Source organism: Biomphalaria glabrata, chromosome 3 (assembly GCF_947242115.1).
Source record: "Biomphalaria glabrata chromosome 3, xgBioGlab47.1, whole genome shotgun sequence".
Taxonomy (NCBI): Eukaryota; Metazoa; Mollusca; class Gastropoda; family Planorbidae; genus Biomphalaria; species Biomphalaria glabrata.
In genome coordinates, this window is record NC_074713.1 from 54,109,733 (window position 1) to 54,134,781 (window position 25,049).

Genomic DNA, 25,049 nt, shown 5'->3' on the forward strand with positions numbered 1-25,049 from the left:
GGACAGAATTGCAACTAATTTTTATTCTTTTTTTTTTTTTTTCATTTTTCTATCGGACCAAAGAGAAACAAGTTGGGACGATGGTCTACAAAGAGGGGGGGGGGATATGTCGGATGTGGGCGGGTCTCTTCCTCTCGTGTGCGCATGTGCTAAAAAAATCTGACAGATGGTGCTGCTTCCGGCGCCCCGCTGAGTGACGAGGACGCTGGTAATGTGATTGGCCCCACTATCACAAGACAGCCCAGTGTCTCCGTCAGCAGAAGACTCGAAGAGTTCTCATTCTTCTTAAGGGAGGAGAAATTGTTTGGGGGTGGGGAGGGCGACCCCCTCCTCTTCTAGCATTTTCTTTAATTCCATGAGCATGATTCATGGGAGTCATAATTCCCGGACCTTGGTCATAGGCGTAGCTTCTCGCCTATCGGCATATACCATTCTTCTGTAGGGAGGAGAAATTGTTTTTTTTTTGGGGGGGGGGGGATCGACCACCTCCTCTTCAAGCATTTTCTTTAATTCCATGAGCATGATTCATGGGAGTCATATTATAATTCCCGGACCTTGGTCATAGGCGTAGATTCTCTCCTATCGGCATATACCATTAATATATCCCAGCAACAGTCCTACACTATAATATACTGTTAGGGTTGGAACCCTTCTCCTCTTGTGATGCGAGTCACTCAAAGCCTTATTTTACGTAAGATAAATACAAACAGATTTGGATGTAATTATAGCCTATTGTAGCTGTTCTCTGAAAATTCTGACCATATCCCTGGGCACTGTATTCTCCATCGACAGGTCCGAACAACACACTGGCCCCCAAAAACACACCTATAGAACAAAAACGATACGGAGAGCTGCCTGATCTGGAAACCACTGCGGCAGATTATCTCAGATATTGGACTAGTGATTAGAACCCTCCGACATATGACATGAGAACGCAAGAGAAATTGTCTGAAAGTACGACTCAAAAAAAAGCCTTGCAAGACCTCTCCACCGGAAGTGCAACAGCGGTTTTATGCCCTTGTACTGTAACAGGAATCGAACGCATTACGCCCAAGTGTGACGTGCTGTTACAGTGTGAACATAAGGGTTCAATTACTCCCCCCCCCGCCCCACACCAGCAACACAGATCACACAGACGCACACTATCTTTCTCTTTGGAAAAGTCCATGAAACATAGGTTGCAACCCTCAACCCCTTTTTCTTGTGTCTTTCTTCCCAGTATGCGCGGGCATAGCTTATCGATAATTGCTCCTCTCACTTAATAGCTAGTGAGTGGTAATTCCGGATCTCGATCTGTCGAGGCGCTCGTCTCTGGCATTATCGATATGAATATACCAATCGCCTGTCTGTTTCCCCCCTCCCCCAACTAGTCCTTCAAGCAGAAACATCCATTTCTACCTTTCCATTTCTATCTGATCTCTCTCCGCTATTTCTTTCTTCCCCGCGAATCCATTTCTTTTACTTCGATACCGTACGACAAGGGGAGGTAATTGATAGTTGCAGAGTGAAGGTTATAGCGTATTATCTTCCCCTAACCCCCCCCCCCCCCATTTTTGCATACACTTTTTTTTTTCTCTTAAAACTGTCACGGCATTGAAAACGACAAGATAACTATTACGTGTAAAACTCTCGAACCTGCTGCATCACTTTATGAATGAGATCCCAGTTCCTAGATCCCAGGTCTTTGAGCATAGACGATTTTTTTTTTTAGCCAGAGGCGGACCCAAAAAAAAAATTGACAATCCTAAATTGGGGCATGATAATTAGAATTATATATTTTCTGGGGAGAGGGGTGAAAAAAGAGGAGGGGGAGTGAAGAGGAGTGAGTAAGCATAGATTTATCTGATATTACCCCACTTTCCATCTCTCTCTCTCTCTCTCCCTCACTCTCTCTCTCTCTCTCTCTCTCCCTCTCATGTTGTCACAGAATCAGTCTCCTAGCTACAGTGTTAATTACCATTATTAATAGCTCGGCATCGGTGATTACCAACTTATTCCGCTTGTTTTCGGAGTCAAGGAGTGCTAACTCCCGCTGTATAGCAACAGGGGAGATAAACGCGGCCTGTAATATGAGTTTGTGTTTTTAAAAGTTTCATTCCTCTTGTACAGGTTTTCCGTTGTTTAAAAGAAAAAAAGTGTCAAAGATACTGTCAATGTCTCGGTATCTCGTAGTGTATTAGTGACTTGGTGTCTTATAGTGGCCAACCGTATACGAATGGACAGTGTGGATCCGTAAAACGGCCATTTTCCTTATCTTATCTTATCGTATATAATACAGACGTTATTTGAAAAAAAAAAAGAAGATGATTACGTCCTACGCGTCATGCATTTAGCCATGAATATCAACCAATGACATAAATTCTGCTAAGTCACTGGTTTTCCTGGCTAGCTCAGGCAACCTGAGGGGTCATCTGTTGTCAATATCTTCTCAGAATAGCATTAGACTCCATCCAAGCCATTATCAAGGTGCAAATAGAATCTTGAATGAAAGATGTGCATGATACTGAGATCTTCTTCCATACTTTGTAAATAGACCTGACAACAAGACTGATTTCACTTTGTCCCAGATATAGAATAAGAAAAAAACTTTTACTTTCTTTCTATAGCATTGTCGCAGGTCCTTTGACATCGCCATCTTATTTTGGGATACGCCTTTGATTACAATCTTACGGATAAGGGATAATCGTAGACGCTGCTGTTAGAAGTTTCTTTATAGTCTTTTTTTTTTTTCTTTCTTTTGTCGCTGTAAGCATGTCTGCGCCTTTTACGTTGAAAATATCGGAGGGTGAAAGAAAAGGGAGGAGGTGGTATAGATCGGAACGGAAGGGAGGGGGGGGATCAGTGTAGGATACAAAATAAAGAGTTTTAAAAGCCTCAGTCGAGAGTGAGAGTGAGAGAGAGAGAGAGAGAAAGAAAGAGAGAGAGAAATAGAGAGAGAGTCGCTGTATCATTAATTACGAGTGAATGCCCTTGGCTCCGTCACTCAGCGACATATAATGAGTATATTTATCGCATTTACCCTGGGGATAGTTTCAGCCCGTTCGCGAATATGAGTAAGTGAGAGAGAGAGAGGGGGTGGCGTGTTTCTGTGTACGTGTGAGTGTGTGTGTGTGGGGGGGGGTGCAGCTGGTTGGAAACGTTAAAGGGGGTGGGGGTGGCCGGGGTAGGTAGCGCTTCTGTTAGCGTTAGGTTTGTAAGCAGATTGCAAGGGTGCGAACCCTCGAGACAAAACGCAAAGCAGTGCGAGAGAATAAGGGTTGCACTCTGACGACATGGGTCACTGTCATGTGACTGTCATGTGACAGTCCTCTGATTGGGTGCGAGACAGGGATATGACAGGAGTAATAATCTCCTCCCTCCCCCCCCCCCCACCCACACCAACCATCCCCCAATCTATCTCGAGGTGAGTTAATGATTCCGGTACTGCCAAGAAATCTGTCACACTCCCGCGCAATGGTGCGTATCATACGGTATCACTCCGCTGAGTGTTGGAGGGGGGGGGAGTGGGGAGCGACGGGGGGAAAGGAGGAGATTTCCAAATCAATAGACAAGACTTTATCTAAGTCTACAACGTCACTTTATACCTGTAGATGTCATTAACTTATCTACCGAGACACGCAGACAGAGAGGTTCTCAAATCTACGTTCCCCACTATGTAGCAGACGTTATTGGATTTAGCAGACGACATTTTATTAGATGTTGAAAACCCAATTCTTATGCATTCACTACGAAAGAAATATTATTTTTATTGAATCTAAAAAAAAAAAAAGTATCAATTAGTATAAGACATGATTCAAACAATAAGATAAGATAATTGTAATGGTCTAACAAACTCTAGCGAGGTAACAGTATTTGCTTAACAGTCATAAAAAAGCTAACAAGATCCTCGAAATAAAGAATCACCCTTTGTGTCAGGATTTTGTGATTTTACCATCACAAAAGAGATACAAGACACCGATAGCAAAGACAAACAGACACAAACACTCTTTTGTTCCCCTGGCAATCAAATCATTAAATAAGAACAATCTGGTATAAGCTTTGTCACATGTAAATTATGAGTCTGGTGTGAATGTACACTTTGGTTTCTTATAGTTATAATGTTTTTTGTTTGGTGTAATGCACAAATTGTAAGACAAATTTCCATACGGACAATAAAGATTATTATTTTATATATTTTAATAACAACTAAGAAGAAATATATTTTTTTTAATTCAGTACTGAAGAGATAACATCTAACAACACATAAGACACTAGCATAAGTTTACGGTTTACACAACAGTTCACGTTAAGATTGTTCCTAAACTGTTCACACTTGACGATCACTGGGTTGTCCATTGCGAGAACGACGTTTTTCAAACTGCTTGCACTTTAAAATGTTGTTTGAACAGTATAATTATTAGAAAAATACAAGGACTAATATTGGTCAATGCTTTGTTGCATAAAACGCCAGGCGCATAGATTTTGTTACAGGATAACAACATCACACGGACGTGGGACTATACAGTCTAGATGTGAGAACATTTCGTGTCCAGAAGCTATGAGCTTGACCCAGATACGGCATTTTCATAAATAGAATCTTTGGTGTTTCCGGTACACAGACTACAGAAGCACTGATGAACTTGGTAGTTTAAAAAGCGTATAATTATTTTTTTTTACTTCTAAGCACTACGAAATTAAATTTCTTAACTCTCTAGCTTGTAATCTTGATTATTTAGATGAAAATAGTGAACATTCATTTTTACCGACCTCTTTGTTCTATTGATTTAAAAATGTCCATATATATTTCTCTGAATTTTATGTTTTTCTTGAGATTTCAAGATATCGCCACTACATTCCTTCCCATTGCTTCCCCTTCTTTATCTATCCAATTTTTTTGGGGGGTTAAAATACGTAAACGAGATCGTACAAATTAAAATCTGAAGAGAGTGCAGACTATTCACTTATTTACTCTGAGTCATGTGCAGGGCTGGATTCAGACTTGTTAAGGCCCTAGAAGGGGGCTCGAGGTTCGACTCCCGACTCGGGCAGAGTTGTGTTTACTGAGCGCCTAAAGGCAGCACGGAAAACCAACTCCTAGATACCCCACCCCCACTGGTCCACAAATGAGATTGGACCAAAAAGCGCTCTGAGCATGCTATAAGCATGAAAGTAGCGCTATATAAAAAGCTATAATAAGTCCACCCAACCCTAATGAGTACCTGGCATTAGTTTTGTGGGGAAAGGCGGTTAGTGCTGTCCACATGACACCCTCCTTAACTGTGAGCCATAGAAACAGACGACTTTTACGTCATCTGTCCTCTAGATTCTAAGGTCTTTTACGACTTTACTATTTGGCGGGAAATTGTGTGTGACGTAGAATACGAAAAAAACCGGTGAGATAGTGACCTAAAGTTTATAATTTTAAAACGTATCTGTCCTATCTAGTAAGCCCTCCAAGAGAATGAATGCCGACCAGTCTGATGATAGGTGAAGCTAATTATCTCCCGGTTATCTTAACCGGTGGATAATCACCCTCTTCGCGGAGTGTCCTCTTTGACCAATGGTATGTCTTCTTGCTTAGCGCGCCAGGGTATCGCTCGAGAGGTTAATGCGTTAATCTACAAAATCGCGGCGAACGTTGCATAACCGGGCGCTATTTTTTTTTAGGCTGAGACGTCGCCGTGCCATCGTTTGGACGCTTGACCCCTATGCTAGCATGGGGGAGGGGCGCAGGGTAAAACATTCCCAAAAAGATGACCGCAGAGTTAAAGTCAGTGGGAAAGAGAAAAAAGGGGGGTGGGAGAGGTTCGCTATCTCTTCGACCCGGTCCACCGTATCGGAATGTTAAGAGATTAACATCCGGGTCAAGGGTCATCGTCTGGATTAGTGTGTTTGATTAGATGACATTGAAACAAGCCACGGTGACATGTGGCCTAAAAGAAAGGGGAGGCAGGAGGTCAGTCCATCTTTTTTTTTTTTTTGGGGGGGGGGGGGGGCTTTAGAGTCGACAAAAAGTTACTCAAGCTACAACAACAAGTCCAAAAGTTGTGATAGTTATATTCGTATGGCCTATAGACTTAAATATAGAGCTGAAGCTAGGTGCTGAAACAAATGTGATACATACATATATTAGACATAACTGAATAGCAGCACCAGGGACTCGAACCAGTGACCCTGGAAACGCGAGCCTCGGTCGGCGCAGTCCCTTATTTTCGTAGCATTTTAATTCACTACTTTCTCTCTTAAAAACTTGGTCCCTGGTACTGCTATTCATTAATGGCCTATAGGCTTGCTGAGATTTAAAAGTGTGGGATTCAAAACGAAGGCTTTGCATTGAGCTGTAATGTTAATATGAAATAAAGGCAATGTCTTCGAGTCCGGGGATTTAGGATGAGTTCAGTGTTTTTACTTGGCTACACAAGCCCAGTTGCGACCTACATATGTTTCCAACTATGATGCAGACAAAGCCATTGTCCGCTCGGGGTCTATTTAAGTTGTCCTTACGTCTCCTGCGACTTTCTTCTACTTCCAACGCTAAAGAGATGCTAAATGTCCAATGTTAAAAAAAAATATTAAGGGTACAACTAACGGGATTGGGTCATGACAACCGCCCCCCCCCGTTGACAAAATTTTCTTTAAAAATTATCAAATCACATGTTCTATTTAACCAGTTTCTAGAATATTTGAAAATAAAACAAGCAGAATATGAAACATAATTTTAAATCAAAATACTTTATATACGGGAAAGTACCGCACTATCACTGCCAAATCTTCAAGATTTAGCTACCTTTTTAGAAATAAAACAAAATTAATAATTTATTATCTCTAATTGATTAACTCACTGAAAAAAAAATTCAAAATTTCAATCTGATCCTGAAGCGGGAGAAATAACATGTCAAAGAATTCACCCAGACGGACAGACGGACAGAGTGAATATAAACTTTGTAAAAAATAATAGGCTACTAACAATTTTCGCCTCAAGTTTAAGAAAAAAAAAAACAACAAAAATATCAGATTGATAGAAATGACATAAAATTTCGCTGGGGAAACAAAATTCTTTGCAACCAAAATTCCCGCGAGTCAAAGTCAACGGGACGAACCGGAAGTTCTGCGCATCTACTTCGTTTGACGAAGCGTCATCTGCGACACCATCATTCGCTGAGACAATTACGGACACAATTACTGCAGTCCGACATATGTGTCCGGGCTCGACCAGCTAACAAAACAAAACTGGTTCATAATTTAGTTTAAAATTCGTCTTATAATTACGTTACCTAGCGGAAGTAAAACAATCTGGCCACCTAGTTAGACTATACCAAGTAATACTTCTGGGAAATTATTTTGTGTAAAAAAAAACTGGAGTTTTAATCTATTTTAAACCAACAAGTGTGTTTTTACTTTTATTATCTAGATAGCATCATTATCATCTTGCCAGTTGTACTTGTGAGTAGAATTATATTTGATAAACAATGGAACAAAGACAAATAATCAGAAAGCAAGCGCGAAAGAAAGAACTGTTCCCCGGAAGCAGACGATCGATGATGACAATTGGCACACACTGGGAAAGAAATCCTGGCATGGACTTTTGACTGCGTTAAACGGTGTTAGGTATTTAAATGACATTATGCAAATCAGCGCGTGTTTACGTGTTCAATTAAGTCACTTCTGATGTGTTTGAACAGGCAGACGACGCACGCGCGCAGTTTAAACAAATTCGTTTTGATTAACTGACTGATGATTTCGTCGGTTTTTTTTTTTAATGGTTGATGGCTCAAATGGTATTCCATAAAAGTGTGTATGCGTGATAATTGTGTTAAGTAAAGAGAAAGGGGGAAGGGGGGAGGGTAGGCTTTGTGCTTATGGGGTGCCATAATTGTCAGAGATGTTGGATCTATGGAGTTGAAGATATTATTGAATTCTGCGTAGTGAGAGGGGAGATGATTGGAACGAGAGGGGAAGGAGGGAATCTGTTGTACGGGGAATGTACCAAATGGATTCTTGTGCAAGTTTTTGTGAGGAGGCATACAGGTGGCTTTTACTTTGTCTTATTTATCTCTAAAGCCTCTTTTCCTCCTGACCTCTCTTCCCTCTTTCTACCTCTTTCTACATGCAGGTATTTCTTCTTGGATTTTTAATTGTTTACCGCCTTATACAGCTATGCAGTGACAAACTAGAACAGGGGTTCTCAACCTGTGGGTCGCGACCCTATTGGGGGTCGAATGACGATTTGCCAGGGGTCGCCTAAGACCATCGAAAATATGGATTGTTATTGTCTATTCTTCTATAGCTGTATGTGTGTGTGTGGGGAGGGGGGTCGCGGCAGAGTGAGGGTTTCTAAGCAGGGGTCGCCGTGCTTCTATAACGATATGAACCGCTGAACTAGAACATCATTTAAATCACAGCTGTGTTCATTCTAAAAGAGGTATGATGCGTATAGAATAAATCTTAGGGCTACACATTTTTCTGTCTGTCACAATTTCTTTTTATTTAATTTTCTTTTTGCGGATATTAATTCTGGATTTTAAATTTTAAATACTTAAAGTTGGCAGTGATTTAATAATGGAATTTGGTTATTAGGTCTTTGAATATATGTGAAATGAAAATGGATTTATAATTTATAAATTAATTTAATTTCGCCCCAGGCTAAGTGAATTTGGTGCCCCCCCCCCCCCCCCCCCCAATGAAACAGAAAAATAAAAAATAAACAGCGAAACAATTAAAATTACGTAATTTATTTCAAACCTAGTGCACTCCAACAATAGCATTGGACACAAGTTTCACTATTTCTTCTCTCAAAAATGTTTTGAGTCCTGTATGGGGCCCCCACCACCGGAGGCCCAAGGCCGCTGCCTAGTTTGCCTATGCCTAAGGTCCGCCCTGAATTTGAGTTGATATTTGTAAAAGTCGGCCCTCAAAACGGGTGTTGGTTATTTTATGCACACCCTTTTTTGAGAAAAACAAAAGTGGTCATCACTAATTGTATATCAAGCGGTAAAGTGTTTAAATCCCAACTTTGTCATGACCTAAATTTAATATCTTGTTGGTTGGTTGTCTGGTCGTGTGGTTTGCGCGTTGGTCTGTCACTCGGTCGTCTTGATGGTCCCAGGTTCAAACCCTGCTCGCTACCATCTCCTGTCTAGGGAATAGATTATCTTCCACATCCGAAATATGTAAAACATTTTACATCACAACACTTTACAATTATATAAGGGTCACCACTTATATTTTGTAACATTTGATTTTAGTCATCAGGCCATTGTGCCAGCCGTGCGATTTGTGGGCTTTGACCAGCTGTGACGTAACCCAAGTGTTCGTGATACTTGATATTATTTAAAAAAATATTCTAATTTATGAGAAAATAAAATTTGTCACATGATATTAATTAGGGGGGAAGTCGGGACACAACTGACGTGGCTCGTGGTACGGACATTGCCAGTTCCGCTACTATGGAGACAAAGAGTACGCTCGATTGATTTCACCAGGTCTGACATTGAGCAGTGGGCTGGGTATTCCCAGTGACAGTCGGTGTTAGAGTGATGACGTGTCACTGTCAGTGACATCTGGCACTGACAACATACCTTTTAATTTTTTTTAAAAAATATTTCTGTCTCTTTTAAAAAAACAAAATCATTGTTCACTGTTACATATGGTTGACAAAGGTATTGGTAGCTAGATCTATATGAACCTCTGCAATATACTGTCTTTATTTGTGTAGAAAAGATGAAACTAACCCAAGCACCTGTTAGCACTATGTCAACAGATATTTTTTTGTAATGCTTGTTGTATTTTTATTGCTGGTCTGTCGTTTTTTATAGCAAGGATTGAACGCCAGTTCTAGAAGATGGTATTGAAACCCCTGTTCTTGTTAAACAGACATTTTTTTTAAATACTTGTTGTATGTTTTTTGCTGGTCTGTCGTTTTTTATAGCAAGGATTGAACGCCAGTTCTAGAAGATGGTATTGAAACCCCTGTTCTTCTTAAACAGACATTTTTTGTTAATACTTGTTGTATGTTTGTTGCTGGTCTGTCGTTTTTTATAGCAAGGATTGAACGCCAGTTCTAGAAGATGGTATTGAAACCCCTGTTCTTCTTAAACAGACATTTTTTGTTAATACTTGTTGTATGTTTGTTGCTGGTCTGTCGTTTTTTATAGCAAGGATTGAGCGCCAGTTCTAGAAGATGGTATTGAAACCCCTGTTCTTCTTAAACAGACATTTTTTGTTAATACTTGTTGTATGTTTGTTGCTGGTCTGTCGTTTTTTATAGCAAGGATTGAACGCCAGTTCTAGAAGATGGTATTGAAACCCCTGTTCTTCTTAAACAGACATTTTCTTATGCTTGTTGTATGTTTGTTGCTGGTCTGTCGTTTATCATAGCAAGGATTGAAACCCCTGTTCTTGTTAAACAGACATTTTCTTATGCTTTTTGTATGTTTGTTGCTGGTCTGTCGTTTATCATAGCAAGGATTGAAACCCCTGTTCTTGTTAAACAGACATTTTCTTATGCTTGTTGTATGTTTGTTGCTGGTCTGTCGTTTATCATAGCAAGGATTGAACGCCAGTTCTAGAAGATGGTATTGAAACCCCTGTTCTTGTTAAACAGACATTTTCTTATGCTTGTTGTATGTTTGTTGCTGGTTCTGATGTTCCTTCAGAGTTGAAGATAATCTAGATGCACATCCTAGTCCAAACCTCCCGCAGGAAGGGCAGGGGATGGCAGCGGGCTGGGTTTGAACACGGGGCCATCGAAACATATTTCAATTACAATAACACAGTAGACAAACTTGTTAACGGATGCGTATCCGGACTTATTGGTATATTTTGTTTATTGGTATATTTTGTTAATTGGTATATTTTGTTCATTGGTATATTTTTTCATTGGTATATTTTGTTCATTGGTATATTTTGTTTATTGGTATATTTTTGTCATTGGTTTATATTGTTCTTTGGTATATATTGTTCTTTGGTATATTTTGTTTTTTGGTATATTTTGTTCATCGGTATATGTTGTTCGTTGGTATAAGACAGCCGCAGTCCTTGCATTATAAATTCATGTTCGCAAATTAGCATTTAAAATAACGCGATCAGTTTTTAATGCTTATCACTAAGTAAGGAGACCTCAGACTTCTTCAGTAACGTAATTAGGAACTGATCATAATTATTTGTATGTCCGATGTTGTTGTTGTTTTTTTTTTTTTTTGGTATTTTTTCTAAGAAAAATATGTGGAGCCCGCGTAGAAAATACGGATTAGATTCAGGTGCCTAAATGAGTAAACATTTTCTGGTTAAAAAACAGGTTGCGTTTATTTGTATTAAATAACGACGAAGATTTTCAGTATTTTTTTGTAATATTTAAAGAAGTAATCTAATAAAGATTTTTTGTACCCTAATTTCTGGTTTTAGAATATAACAGGGGCGTAGCTATGGAAGGGCTTTGTTTTCTATACCATATTTTCTGGTTACGAATTCTACCAACAGCGTAGTTATAGAGGGGCTTTGTTTTCAATACCATAATTTATGATTAAGAATTAAACATGGGCGTAGCTATGGTTGGGCTTTGTTCCTACTTTTTTTTTTTCAAAGCGAGGACAAAGGATTGACCTAAAATGAGAAATTCATTTCTTAGAAGTAAAAAAAAAAATATAATTAAAATCAATGTCAGTGTTTACTGATCACTTTAGATACTTTTACAAAAATAATTATTAATTAGAATCTTGTATGATATAATAAATTCGGGATGTCCCTCTAGCAAAGAATATTTCCTCCTGCTGACCCAAAACCTCCTATAGAACGGCAGACGATAACGGCTGGCGGGGTTCAAACATATGATCATCAGACGACAGGTCGAAGAGCTAGCTCTCTACCATTGGAAAATACAAAGTGTGTTAAGTCATTGCGTCCGTGGGTTATATAGGCTTGAAAAAAAAAGGTCACACTTCTGTTATTAGAATTCTAATAATCTAATTTGCATATGCTTGTCAAGTTTCTGAATTGTTAAATGTTCTTTTCTCAACCATGTTGCTAAAAGATGACTAAATATTTGAACAATGCCAACCTATTCGATGTAAGCATCTCTCTCTCTCTTTCTCTCACGAGTGGTAACGCGCTTGGCCTCCAAACCAGGGGTCATATGTTCGTATCCTAGTGTCACATGTTATTAAAATGGCTAGTTGTCATTTCGTTTTAGGAATGAGGAATGCGAAAGTTGGGCGACGCCCCTAAACACGCCTCCATCGCTCCCACCAGGTTAGGTACACTTGAAAGCGTTCTTTCGTAATCGTCGAAATAAATAAGAGTCTTGCTTTCAGAAATAAACTTTACGATACCATACGCGCTCGATCTATGAGGTTAAGGTGAATATTAAAACCGTATCGAACGTCCCGATACTCACAAGTTGAACCGAGTATTATAGCATAATCGATTCTTTCCCTTCATTAAAATGTTCAATTAAAAACTCTAAGATAGATCACCCGGGCCGAGTGTCACCTAGAGATCGAATACGTCATATTAGCCCGCCCACCTGCGCACCCAAGTTACGCCCCCCCCCCAACACACACACACACTAAGTCCGATGTGTTATGATTTACAGGTGCAATCATTAGGTCAGGTACTTGTTTTCTGACGTGTCGGAGCTTGAGTTACATCCCCTGGTAGTTCCAGGACAGTCAACTGTGACACTATTAGTTGAACGTGAGAATGTGTGTTTGTGTGAGTGTGTGTAGTATGACGACGTCACTGTGTAAATGGGTATCGTCCCCTCCCCCCGGGGGTCTATCATTGAATAGGGAAATTAATTTAATTTTAGTTATAATCACAATTTAGCACCATAATTTAAAACAAAAAGTTTATTAATTTATAGATCTTTTATCTTTATAAAGTTACAGAGATTCATCAGCAACTATCTCTCTTTGTCAAACTCTCTGTCTATGTACACATCTGCCTATCTCTGCCTCGTATGGTTACTGCGCAAGTAAGTATAGAGCTATTTATAAAGATGATAACCTAGAACCCAACTTGTTGTGTATTATCACACAAACTGATGACGCGACAACTTTTGGGTAGTGACATTAGAATATTGTCTCTAAACAAGAAAGAGTTACAGATTGGGCGCTGTGGGAAATAAGTCATTTTGCCTTCTTGAGAATAAGCATTTAAACCACTCGCCTACTACACCTTAAAGTTTACTAAGTACATTTAAACTGGGACTAATTCATAATAGTCCCGCTTCTCTATTTCTATCAATCTCTCTAGCTGTTTTTCTATCTCTTTTTCTTTCTCTCTTTCTCTCTGCCTCTTTCTCTTATTTATCCAAATAGTCAGTCGGCTCATCAACGCACATGACTCGCGGCTACCATTACTCACTCGCCCTCAGATTTATTATTTATGCTCCTGATTGCGTCTACAGGCCTACCCTAAAACATCGCACGTCATCCAAGACGTTAAATAGCCGGACATCCCAGCTACCAGACGTCAGGGGCGGCCCACAAATCATTTGGTTGATTTGGTCCGGCAGAAGTTTAGTCAGCTGTGCCAGTCACAGAACATTAAAGTCGAAATAAACTTAGTATTAATTAAACGCTCGCGCTGAATAGTTTTAGTTCCAGAGCAGAATGAACAAGATAAATCTGCCAAGCCTCGGGCTCAGCAAGTTAGTTACGGTCCCGTCCTCGCCCCAAGCACGCAACCACAAAAGTCGACGCTCTAGAGAAACAACCTGGCATAAATATCTTTAGCAATGACAGTACGCTGCAAAAAAAAAAACAAAAGGCAGGCGATCCAAAGGCAGACCACGGATACGATGGATTGAGGATGTAGAAGAAGAAATACAGTTCGGGCAAGGAGACTACAAGAGATCTAAATGGAAAGATGTGTAGAAGCAGACCAGAGCGCTCCATGGGCAGTGGCGCCACCGGGATGGGTAGAATGACAGTACACTTGTATATACCATCCCCAGAATAATGGGCATCACGTGTCAGGGGCATGTATTGTGAGAGTGAATGTGTTATTTCTTTGTTGATATATATATGTATTTAGCTAGAGTTATATCCCTTTGTTTGTATCCCCAAGTATGAATGTGAAGCAGACCTGAGCGCTCCATGGGCAGTGGCGCCACCGGGATGGGTAGAATGACAGTACACTTGTATATACCATCCCCAGAATAATGGGCATCACGTGTCAGGGGCATGTATGGCGAGAGTGAATGTGTTATTTCTTTGTTGATATATCTTTTATTATGTAGGAGTTATATCCCTTTGTTTATATCCCCAAGTATGAATGTGAACAGTATACATCTGATGATTTTGAATGTGAGTTTTCTTTGTATGATAGATGCATGACATGGCCTAAATTGTGCCGGTATACCAAACAACAACAACAACAACAAAATACTGTATGATAGAGAGTAATGGACCTCATTCACCAATCGTAAACAAACAACATTGAGCCACCTGATTCTTCTACACAAATTACAATCTAATTTTTAATACACAATGCCAATCACGTGACAGTTTTTTTTCCCGTTGTTTTATCAATATTATCACGTGACTAAATGTTGTTTTTTTTTTTTTACAATTGGTGAATGAGGTCCATTGATAGTCAATTGTTTCCTGGACTGGTGTTTGGGTTTTAATATTTCATGAGAGATGAAGTCATTGTGTACTTAGTTGGATATTAAAGTATTATTATGTTCATGGATAGCTTAGAGCTGGAGTTTATTTGGTATTAATTTATTGTGATTGAGTAACCCTTAATGAGCCAAGCAAGAAAAGAACCTGACAGCAAGTCGCAACAAGAATTTAAGCTAGCAGCCTAATTCACATTTTTTTATATCCATTCATACTTTATGTCTTAACACTCTGGTAAACTCAACATTCAGATTTTTTTATTTGTCATTGGAAAATAAAACTGTAACAAATAGCTAGTGCGGGGATCGAACCCACGACAATTGCGTTATTGGCGCGACCTTTTATCAAATAACGAGACATGGATCTGCTACTATGTGCGAAATTCAAGTTTAAAAAAAAAAAAAAAAACTTGAAGTTTTTGACTTTGTTTGTAGGCTTGTCTGTTTGTAAACTGTTTGACATGTTTCGGAGTTGAAGAGAATCTACTTCCTAGTCCAAACCTCCAGCAGAACAACAGAGGACTGCAGCGGGCAGGGTTTGAACCCGAGACCATCGAGACAACCGAAAGACAATCCAGCACTTTTGTCCAACCACCACCATATTTGACTTTTAAATATTAACTGAAGAAAAAAAATCGTTTCCTATGCGCTGTTGAAAAAATATATCGGAGAAAGTAGGACCCCCCCCCCCACACACACACACACCCACACACACTTCTTTCTATTTCAACGGAACAAAAAAAAGTGTTTGACATCCTTTGGATATTTTATAGACATTTTGTGTACATTTTGTGTATATTTTGTGAACATTTCGTGGACATTTTGTGGACATTTTATTTACACAAGGAACAAAAAAGCAAATTCTTGTCTGTGATTCGTTCCTGAAATTTTTCCTTTCAGACCATCGAACTAATAATTTATTCTTGTTACTCGAATTTGAGCGATTATTAAACTATATATATATATGCAAGAGTTACTGCCCGAATCACTTTGTTACACATTTGAATTCATTGTTACGTTTTTGTTACAGTTCGACAATTTAATGTAACACTAGTTTTGTAAAATAATCAGAAGAGCGTTATACAACCCGTATAATAATAACGTATAATGACTTTCTTCTTATCAGTGATCTACACATTTTATCATATTCAGCAATTCATATATTTTTTTTTTATATAAAATAACCAAAACCGAGTGGGCTTATTCAATATATACTCCGGCACTAATGTTGCGATTGCCAAGCTCTCGTCCTAATCTCTGTTTTATCGATAGGGATTACTACTGAGATAGATGAAACATGTATATCAAAGCATACGGTGCGTACAGCGCTTTGCTAGAAACAGGGTGACTCCTAAAAGCGCCCTCGGGGGGTGGGTGGGGGGGGGGGCTCAGAGCTGAGCAGATGTGCTCCGACTTTGCCCAGGGCCCAGGCTCCAGCTATTGATCCTCGGTAATAAGTGTCTTGCCTTTAATCATGGATCGACATTAGAGTACTGGGTTGGGGGAGGGGGTGCTAAGGTTTGATATATATATATATATATATATATATATATATATATATATATATATATATATATATATATATATATATATATATATATATATATATATGTATATATATAATGCCAACTACAATTAAGGCGTATATTTATACTATAGATATATCTAGTCTTTGATCACTGAAGCCAATAGTAACACTGGGACTGTTTAGATATCTACAACACATATATATTTCAGGACATACTGCTGAAAGATGCAGGGGCGTGACACTATTTTCAAGCGAAGTGGGGTGCAAGCTTTCCCATGAACGCATCACGCTTCCAATAATTGACGAAACCAGTAGACAAAATGAACAGGGCCGGACTTAGATAATTAGAGACCCTAGGCGGATTGAATTTGTTGGCCACCCCCTAATGAAAAAAAAAAAATTAAAAAAAATAAACAGCGAAACAATAAAATTACGCTATGTATTTAAAACCTAGTCGGGCCCGTTTACTTCAACACTAACGATGGGCGCGAGTTTCGTTCAATTTCTTCTCTTTAAAAAGTTGTTTGGGGTCCTGTGCGGGGTCCCAATCCATCGGAGGCCGTAGGCCGCTTATTTTACTTATGCCTAAAGCCGGCCCCGAATAAGGCCTCCAAGATACTCCACTGCTAGGCTAACCAAAAGCGTACCTGTGTGCCGCCCCTGAAAGTGATATAGCTAATAGCTTTGATTGTTATTGCCTATGTTTTCACAACATGCTTTTAGACAGAAGAAAGAATAAACAGATATGCAAAAAGATCTATCTGAGTGTATGGATACAAGAGAGATTGAGCCGAAAGCGGCCGGAGGAAGGTACAAATAAATATGTATTGCCCCAAGGACGTTGCCACTTCTTCTGTCGTATTAATAGTGTCTGTTTTGCCTCTACTAGTGGGCAATAGTCTATTTATAGGCCTGGATAAACAAAACAAAAAAGATAATTGAAAACATTTTTTTAGGTCAGTAACAGACGCAGATTTAAATACCGGAAGGAAAGAGTTGTAGAACTTATTAACAACGGAGTAGAGAGTGAGCGCCCTTAGACGTAAAAATAGAACAGAATATAAACACATTAGTTTTGATACGGTTTAAGCTAATTCAGTCTTGTCTTTTTAATTTGGCTATGAGACAGTGTGTCTTGTTCGGTCTTGACACACGATCGCGATGCACATAAATATATTTGCAAGATAAAACAAGCTACATAAAAAAGAAAAAAGCAAAGTTCCCCCGTTCATACTTTTGCGACCTTTAGGGTAGATGATTTAAAGGTCATCTGTTTCTGTAACCTACGGTTGTCATGTGGCCAGCACAAAATGCAACCGCCTTTACTTTTCCCCCAACTAATGTCAGGTACCCATTAGAGCTGGAAGGACCCCATAGGCGCCCTAAGTATTTCGAAATTGAAAAATCCAAGTACTCATCAGGATTCGAACTTGGTATCCCTAATGCTGAAGCCAAGCAACTCAACCACCGAGCCTGACATGTAGATCTAGGTCTACAATTGATAGATGTCATTACTTTTTGACATCTGAATGTAGGTCTACGTCGATGCATGAAAAAATAAGATGGCATTTACAAATCTAGCTTGCAAACATCCCAGTGATGTTACGATTTTGTTACTATTGATAGAATAAATATAATTATTATTATAATGGAGATTCTCACACACAAATAAATAATCACAGTAATTAGCTCTTGGTTCACACCAGTTGTTATTTTTTTAAGATCTCAATTACGTTCTTTAAGTGATACAATTCAGTTAAATCGCTAGAAAGTGAAGAATAACCCCACCCCAAAAAAGCTTGCTATTTAAGGTCTTATCTCCATAAATGTGAAACCCCTACTATTGTTACGGATCATAAAACTTACATTGATTTAAATAATTTTTTTTGTTTTTTTTTTTGGTTCACTGTGTGGTAGTTAATGCAAGCGAGATATAATACGAGAGAGAGAGAGAGAGAGAGAGAGAAACAAATAATATTTTTTTAAAAACTTATGTAAGGGTACATTTACATTCACATGTCTCAATAGTGCAAGATTCTATTTCAAAATACACACATAAAATAGAATCAGAATTTTAATTAATTGGTTCGGTTTTATTTCGGATTTATGTTTTTCGCAACAATTCTGGTTAGGAACCATGAATAATTGTTCAAAGTTTCAACTTGATCCGAAAATGGGAAATTCAAAGAATATTATGCAGCATACAATTTTTACCAGACGGAAAGAGTGGGTTGATATAAGCTTTGTAAAAAAAAAAAAATTGAAAGAGAGATAACCCATATTAATTGGACTATAATATTTTGTTCTAAAATATTTAATTATCTGTTGTCAGTTTTTTTTTTTTTTTTTTAATTAAAGGGATGTAACTCATTCCAAAGTTTAAGCAGACGACTTCTTGAATCCGAACTGAAGAGAAGATGCTTCTATTTGTATTGTTAACAAGTCATTGTATAATCGAGTCTTTAGAGAGTCCGAATTGTGTTGGCGATATTTTCACAAAAATACTTTGTATTGAAAAAAAGAGAGAACTGAGAAATTGTAGCAGAGAAAAAAAGAGAAAAAGAGAAAAGGAAAGAAAGAGATCCAAATAGAGAGAAAGAGATCGAAATAGTGAGAACGACTTTATAAAATAGAGTCACATAGAACTAATAAGACAACGCTCTAATAAGAGACATTATAAGAGAAGATAATTTTGAGGACGACTGAACATCATTTGATGTCGATGAAGCCGTGACGGTTTGGGGGGAAAGGGGCGCTGAGGATATGTTCACATAATGGACGCCCCAAGCTACTCACCGAACTGTTGAAAGTGCAACATTGCCCTGTGCATTAAACTAGCCTATAACTTCACATATAAGTAACACACAGGCCGTTTTGGGGGGGGGGGGGGCGCCGGGCGCGGAGGGCGTTTGCATTGTTCACACTTCCTACATACGTTACGGATATGTTTTCCACTCCCCCCTCCACGATACACGTCCCTCCTTTCTCTCCCTCCCAAGCGGAACGCTGTATATTCCCCCCACCCACCCCACCCTCTCAACCCTCTTTAATGTCTGAAACAGGTTACTCTATGACTCCAGGCCATGGACGACAGCAGACGACTCAATAATCAAGGCAACTTAACTGAACACGTTCGAACGAAACTCATGTTCGACTGCGCCCTGAGTAAAGTTTGTGCCCTCGAGGGCGCTGGGTAGAAAAGAGTTTCCATTATTTTTCAAGAGCCACGGCGGGTACATATATTTTCAACAAAACTTATACCTTCTACATTATTAACAGGTCTCTCCCTTTCAAAGGGACTCAACTCTTTGGTTGTACGATTCATTCAGACAAACAAATCCCCTATTCATTAATATCAATCCCGGTAAAGTGGATACATATTATATCTTTTACAGCGGCCGCCAATTGAAGTTTTCAATGCAGCAATGGAACTTATTGAACATTTAATTAGGGATTGATTTTTCGGTTCCATAAATCTGGGATTGCTTCAATAGACCATAAACCATCGGTGATTTGATTGATTTGATTGATCTATTACAATGGATTAAGTCGATGTCAACAGACCCCCCTCGATACGTAATTCTACTCGGTACACAATTATAAGCTCGACTAAAACGGTTGGACATTAATTGATGACATTATACATTTTTTTTGTTCTGAAGGCGCGATGGCTGATCCATAAAGCGATTGGTCCCGGGTTCGAATATTCTGGTGAAGACTGGGATTTTTAATTTCAGGATCTTTGGGCGCCTCTGAGCCCACCCAGCTCTAGTTTGGGGGGGGGGGGAAGTAAAGGCGGTTGGCCGTTGTGCTGGTCACGTTCACCATGGGTCACAGAAACTGACGACCTTTACTTCAACTGCCCTATAGATCACAATGTCTGAAAGGGGAATAATTTCTTTTTTTTTTTTAAATAATGGAAAAGAGCGCACAGAATCAGTTTCCATGACAACAACTGTATAGCTAGATCAAAACTTTTGCTAATGTCCGGCTCTAAGTTAGGTCAGAATGCTTGGTCCTTTTGAGGTTTAAATGTTGGAAATTTTCATAAATCAGGGGTTCTCAACCTGTGGTTCGCGATCCCCCTTGGGGGTCGAATGACGATTTGTCAGGGGGTCGACTAAGACCATCAAAAATATGGATGGTTTTTATCTATTCTTCTATTGCTTTATGTGTGTGTGGAGGGGGTCGAGGCAGAGTGGGGGTTTGTAAAAAAGGGGTCGCCGGGCTTAAAAGGTTGGGAACCGCTGTCATAAATGGAGTCGAATCAATAAATAACAAGTTTTTTTTTATTTTTTTATTTTTTGGTATATTCGGTGTACAAAATACAAAAAGTTTTGACTAGAGAAGTGTTTTAATAATTGTTATAATAATTTATGCGCAATTTCCAGCACTATTAGATTCGCCGTCTAGGTAGGAAAAAAAAAACTAGATTAGGAACAGTAATCTTATATCTTGGCGTTCTAGGTAGTGTTTACTATGGCTATTTTAAAATCTATTTTAAAATTTTTCTCAATGTTTCGAAATTTGTTAACGATTTCCTTTTGTGATCTATGAAATGGTCTTCAATTTAAAAATATCCGTCTCTCTCGAGTTCCTCTCTGAATTGCGTTGCGCCAAGAACGATAAACATTTGAAATTGGAAAACAAAGAAAAGATAACTCGGATTGACTTATGGTGTGGACTTTTAAAATAATAAAGCAAAATTCGTTAATGAATAATTGGAGATTCTCATTCATGGCGGGAAACCTGCAACTCGCAGGCTTTTTGGTATCCGGTGTGTAAAATAAAGTAAGGTGTTGATAATCTGTATTATGTTTTTTTTTTTTTTTTTAATAAGAGAGGATAAGATCTTTTTTAACAAATCAGAATCATTGTTTTAAGCTATTCTGTTTATAGGTAATATTCGGTCGGTAATCTCGGAGCTCAATTTCACGCCTTGATATTGTTTAGTTTATTGCGTAAATCTTTAAGAATAATAACAAAATAATTATAAAGGAATTCAGCTTCTCATAAAAAAAAAATCGCTTCCCGGGCATTGCCGTTGAACAGCTGTTAGGTCATGATTTGAATACAAAAAAACACGAAATGTTGTGGGATATATCTCGGAACAATATAACAAGCCAATTCTAACTATAACATTATCTCTAACTCTAACAAGATGCAATTCTCCGATCTCAAAGACAGATACACGGACTCTTTTGTTTGCCTCTTTATTAATTAGATGCAATCAAGGCTCCAGCTATCTTATATAAACATTTCACAATTTTACAGAGGGGCTGGTATAGGCCTAATCGAATATGAACATGATTATCGATACAGTGTTTTGTTTTGTTATATGTGCAATGCGCAATTTGTAAGAGTCATTCCTTATTGATAATGAAGATAATATTATTATTATTATTATTATGCTAGAAACGAGATAATATAAGCTTCATTAGAGATAAATAAAATTCGTTGTAGTCCCTTTATTATTATTATTATTATTTATTATTATTATTATTATTATTAACCAAAACTTTAACATCAATTTTGAGTCTTTGACACCAAAACGTGTATAGTATTTTTAATCTCACAAACATCGAAACACACTCTACACAAGCCTATAATAGTCTATCCAAAGTAAATACCTAAACTTAGCGACACCATAAGTTAAACAATGTAACAAAGTAACACTCTAGGACAGGGTTATAGTTATATAGTTATATGAAGAAGCAATATAGTACAAATAACATAAAATTATAGCTTAATATTCAAAAAAGCATTAACCATTAAATGCTCACGAAAACACTAAGATAAAGTCAAATTTCTTATGCCTTAATCTAGATAGCAAAGTATTGAAAACTATCATACTGCAAAGGGACACAATATGGAGTGAGTTGCTTGAATCGGTTAGCTACAAGAAAAAAAAAAACGACTTAGTATAGATGCAATGTATCCCTACGTCTAGATTAGCATTTAAATATCCGCAAGTCGTACTTATATTTTTTTAAGGAGCTTCTGTAATTGATAAGATAAGATAAATTATGTATTAGCTCCAGCGAATAGATCCCATGCCGTCTAAAGAGAACAATCACGCTCTAAAGGACCTTGTATTCAATTCTTTCTCTCCCTAGGTGAAAAATCATGATTAGATCGGATCAATTCTCCAAGTCCAACTAACTATAGGAGGTCCCAGGTTAGTATCAGTTCATTGAAGTCAGGTTATATTGTTAATATTGACTTCATTACTGGACAGAAATAGATTGTTTCCCCATTGTTGTGTTGTTGGTACACGTCTCTAGAGAGGTCTCACTTTCACTCGGGTTTAGTTTTCAATGGTCAGTGTTTCACAAACTGTGATCCGCGGAACCCTAGTGTTCCACGAGGCCGGAATACGTGCTCCCCGAACTATTAGATTAACTAATTGGCCAACACGGGAATAAATCGCTCTAAAAAAAAATAAGCAAAGTGTTCCGCTAAATTCTCAGAATGTGCAAAGTGTTCCGCTAAATTCCCAGAATGTGCAAAGTGTTCCGCTAAATTCTCAGAATGTGCAAAGTGTTCCGCTAAATTCTCAGAATGTGCAAAGTGTTCCGCTAAATTCTCAGAATGTGCAAAGTGTTCCGCTAAATTTTCAGAATGTGCAAAGTGTTCCACTAAATTCTCAGAATGTGCAAAGTGTTCCGCTAAATTCTCAGAATGTGCAAAGTGTTCCGCTAAATTCTCAGAATGTGCAAAGTGTTCCTCTAAATTCTCAGAATGAGCAAAGTGTTCCGCTAAATTCTCAGAATATGCGAAGCATTCTGTTAACCTTTAAAGCGCGTGTGGTAGCTTAGCCTTTAAACATCAGAATTGTAATTCCGTTTTGTATACACTCATTTGTAAAACAGCTCAGCATTTTAAGGGTTAAGGAAAAAAGTTTGGGAACCACTGGTCAAAGAAAATCATGTTTTGATAAATGTGTTTATTCATGTGTTTATTTATGATTGCGTTTTTTATTTCTAAATAGACTCTAGTTGTAGAATCTAAAAAATGTGTGTAGACAGTTATCTTATAAATTACAGACGTTCTTTCAAAAAAAAAAAGATAATTTCGTCCCACCCGTGTCCATGTGTAAATCTAGACGTGTATGTTAATTAAGAGACTTAAAGTCTGCTTAATCATTGATTCTCTTGGCTGATTCAGGCAACCCGTTCCCATGCACTAATGGAAATAGGGGGGAAAATCGGATTATACAAACTAGTTCCAGCTTATGGAATAAGAAATGTGCTTTTATTTTTATCTTTTTATGAGTATTAGGTTGTGGGGTTTTGTATTTATAACTTATAGTTTTAGTGGTTTGCGCAATATTGCTATTTACAATTTTTCTCCTCTGTCCTGAAGTACCTCTAACTTTAGTGATCTTACAAACGGTGTTTTGTTTATATTTCTTTTTATTTATTAATATACATTTTTAATAAAGACTTTTCGTGTCTGAAGAATATCCATCTTTATATCTTTATTTATACATAGGTACTTATACATGTTCATTGTATAAAAACAATTGATATATACAGTTTATATTTTGATACGTAAATAAGAGACAGGAGACCTATAGTGGTGTACAGCTGCTTGAGAAAAAACATTCATAAGAAAACTAAAAAGATTCTAGAAATAAAAGCTCCACCTTTGGGGGTCAGGGTTTTGTGATTTTGCCATCACAAAGGAGATACAAGACACCGATAGCAAAGACAAAACAGACACGCCAACTCCTTTATTCCCCTGGCAATCAAATCATTAAATAGAAACAATCTGATATAAACTTATCGCATGTAAAATGAGTGAGTCTGGTGTGAATGTATATTTTGGTTTTCTATTATTATGTTTTGTTTTGGTGTAATGCACAAATTGTAAGACAAATTCCTTATGGAATATAAAGATTATTATTATTATTATTATTATTATTATTATTATTTGTAGCTTTAACGTCAATTTAAAACTCATTTTTTTATCTTATCATAAAAAGTATTGAAGTTTTAAAAAACAAAACAAAACAAAATCTTTTTCGACTAATTTCATCCAAAATTAAATAAAAACAAAAAAAATCGGATTTTCGGTCAGTTCTGACTTATTGCACAAAGCTAGGTCAAAAATCTTCTGAGCTGTAATTATATCTATTGCCTAACTACTTATATGCAGAGTTAGTCCATATACGGATTAAGCCCTATTATGTATCCGGGCTTATAGAATTCAGGAATCATTAATGAATCTTTACTTGGTTTTAAATGAATAATTTTGTTCCGTAGCTCTTCACTGTAGTGTATCTTAAAATAACAAAAAAAAATTATAATTTTATTTTTTGTTTATTCAGTAGAAGAGATTACACATCCATCAACGCACAAGACAAATAAAGCAAGTTTCAGGTTTTCACTAAAGTTAAGGTTCTTTTTCTTTTTATAAGAATAGATTTATTGAAAGACTGACGCCTCATTCTCTATAGAACATTGTTTAAACCGGAAAAATTAAATATTGCAATTTGGCGTTGAATTTAGACTTCAAATAATTTGCATACTTTTTGTAATATGTACATAACTTGTATTATTATTATGTAAATGAACTTATATATTCATATTTTAGCACTGCCAGGGTTGAGGTAATTATAATTTAATTTTTATTATTATTGTGTTTGGCAAATCTGAAAACATTATTATCTAGGTCTATAATGATGCCATAATTTCTTGACGTGAATGCTCCACACCAGTGATGCCCAAAATACGGCCCGCGGGCCAGATCCGGCCCGCGACGTGCTTCCATCCGGCCCGCCGAAATGTCGGCACAAATACAGAAATTCCCCCCCCCCCTCCCAATGTTCAAAATGTATCTTTACCTATGTTTGGGCCGTTAACTTTTTCTAATGGATTACTAACAAGGCTTTAAACATTTGTGCGTTCATGAAAT

General features: G+C 37.9%; 1 protein-coding gene across 1 annotated transcript in view; it reads right to left on the reverse strand.

The window, feature by feature from the left end:
* Window positions 1-25,049, reverse strand: part of LOC106070787 (homeobox protein ceh-32-like) — a 59,765-nt gene that overhangs the window by 32,764 nt on the left and 1,952 nt on the right. The window lies entirely within an intron of this gene.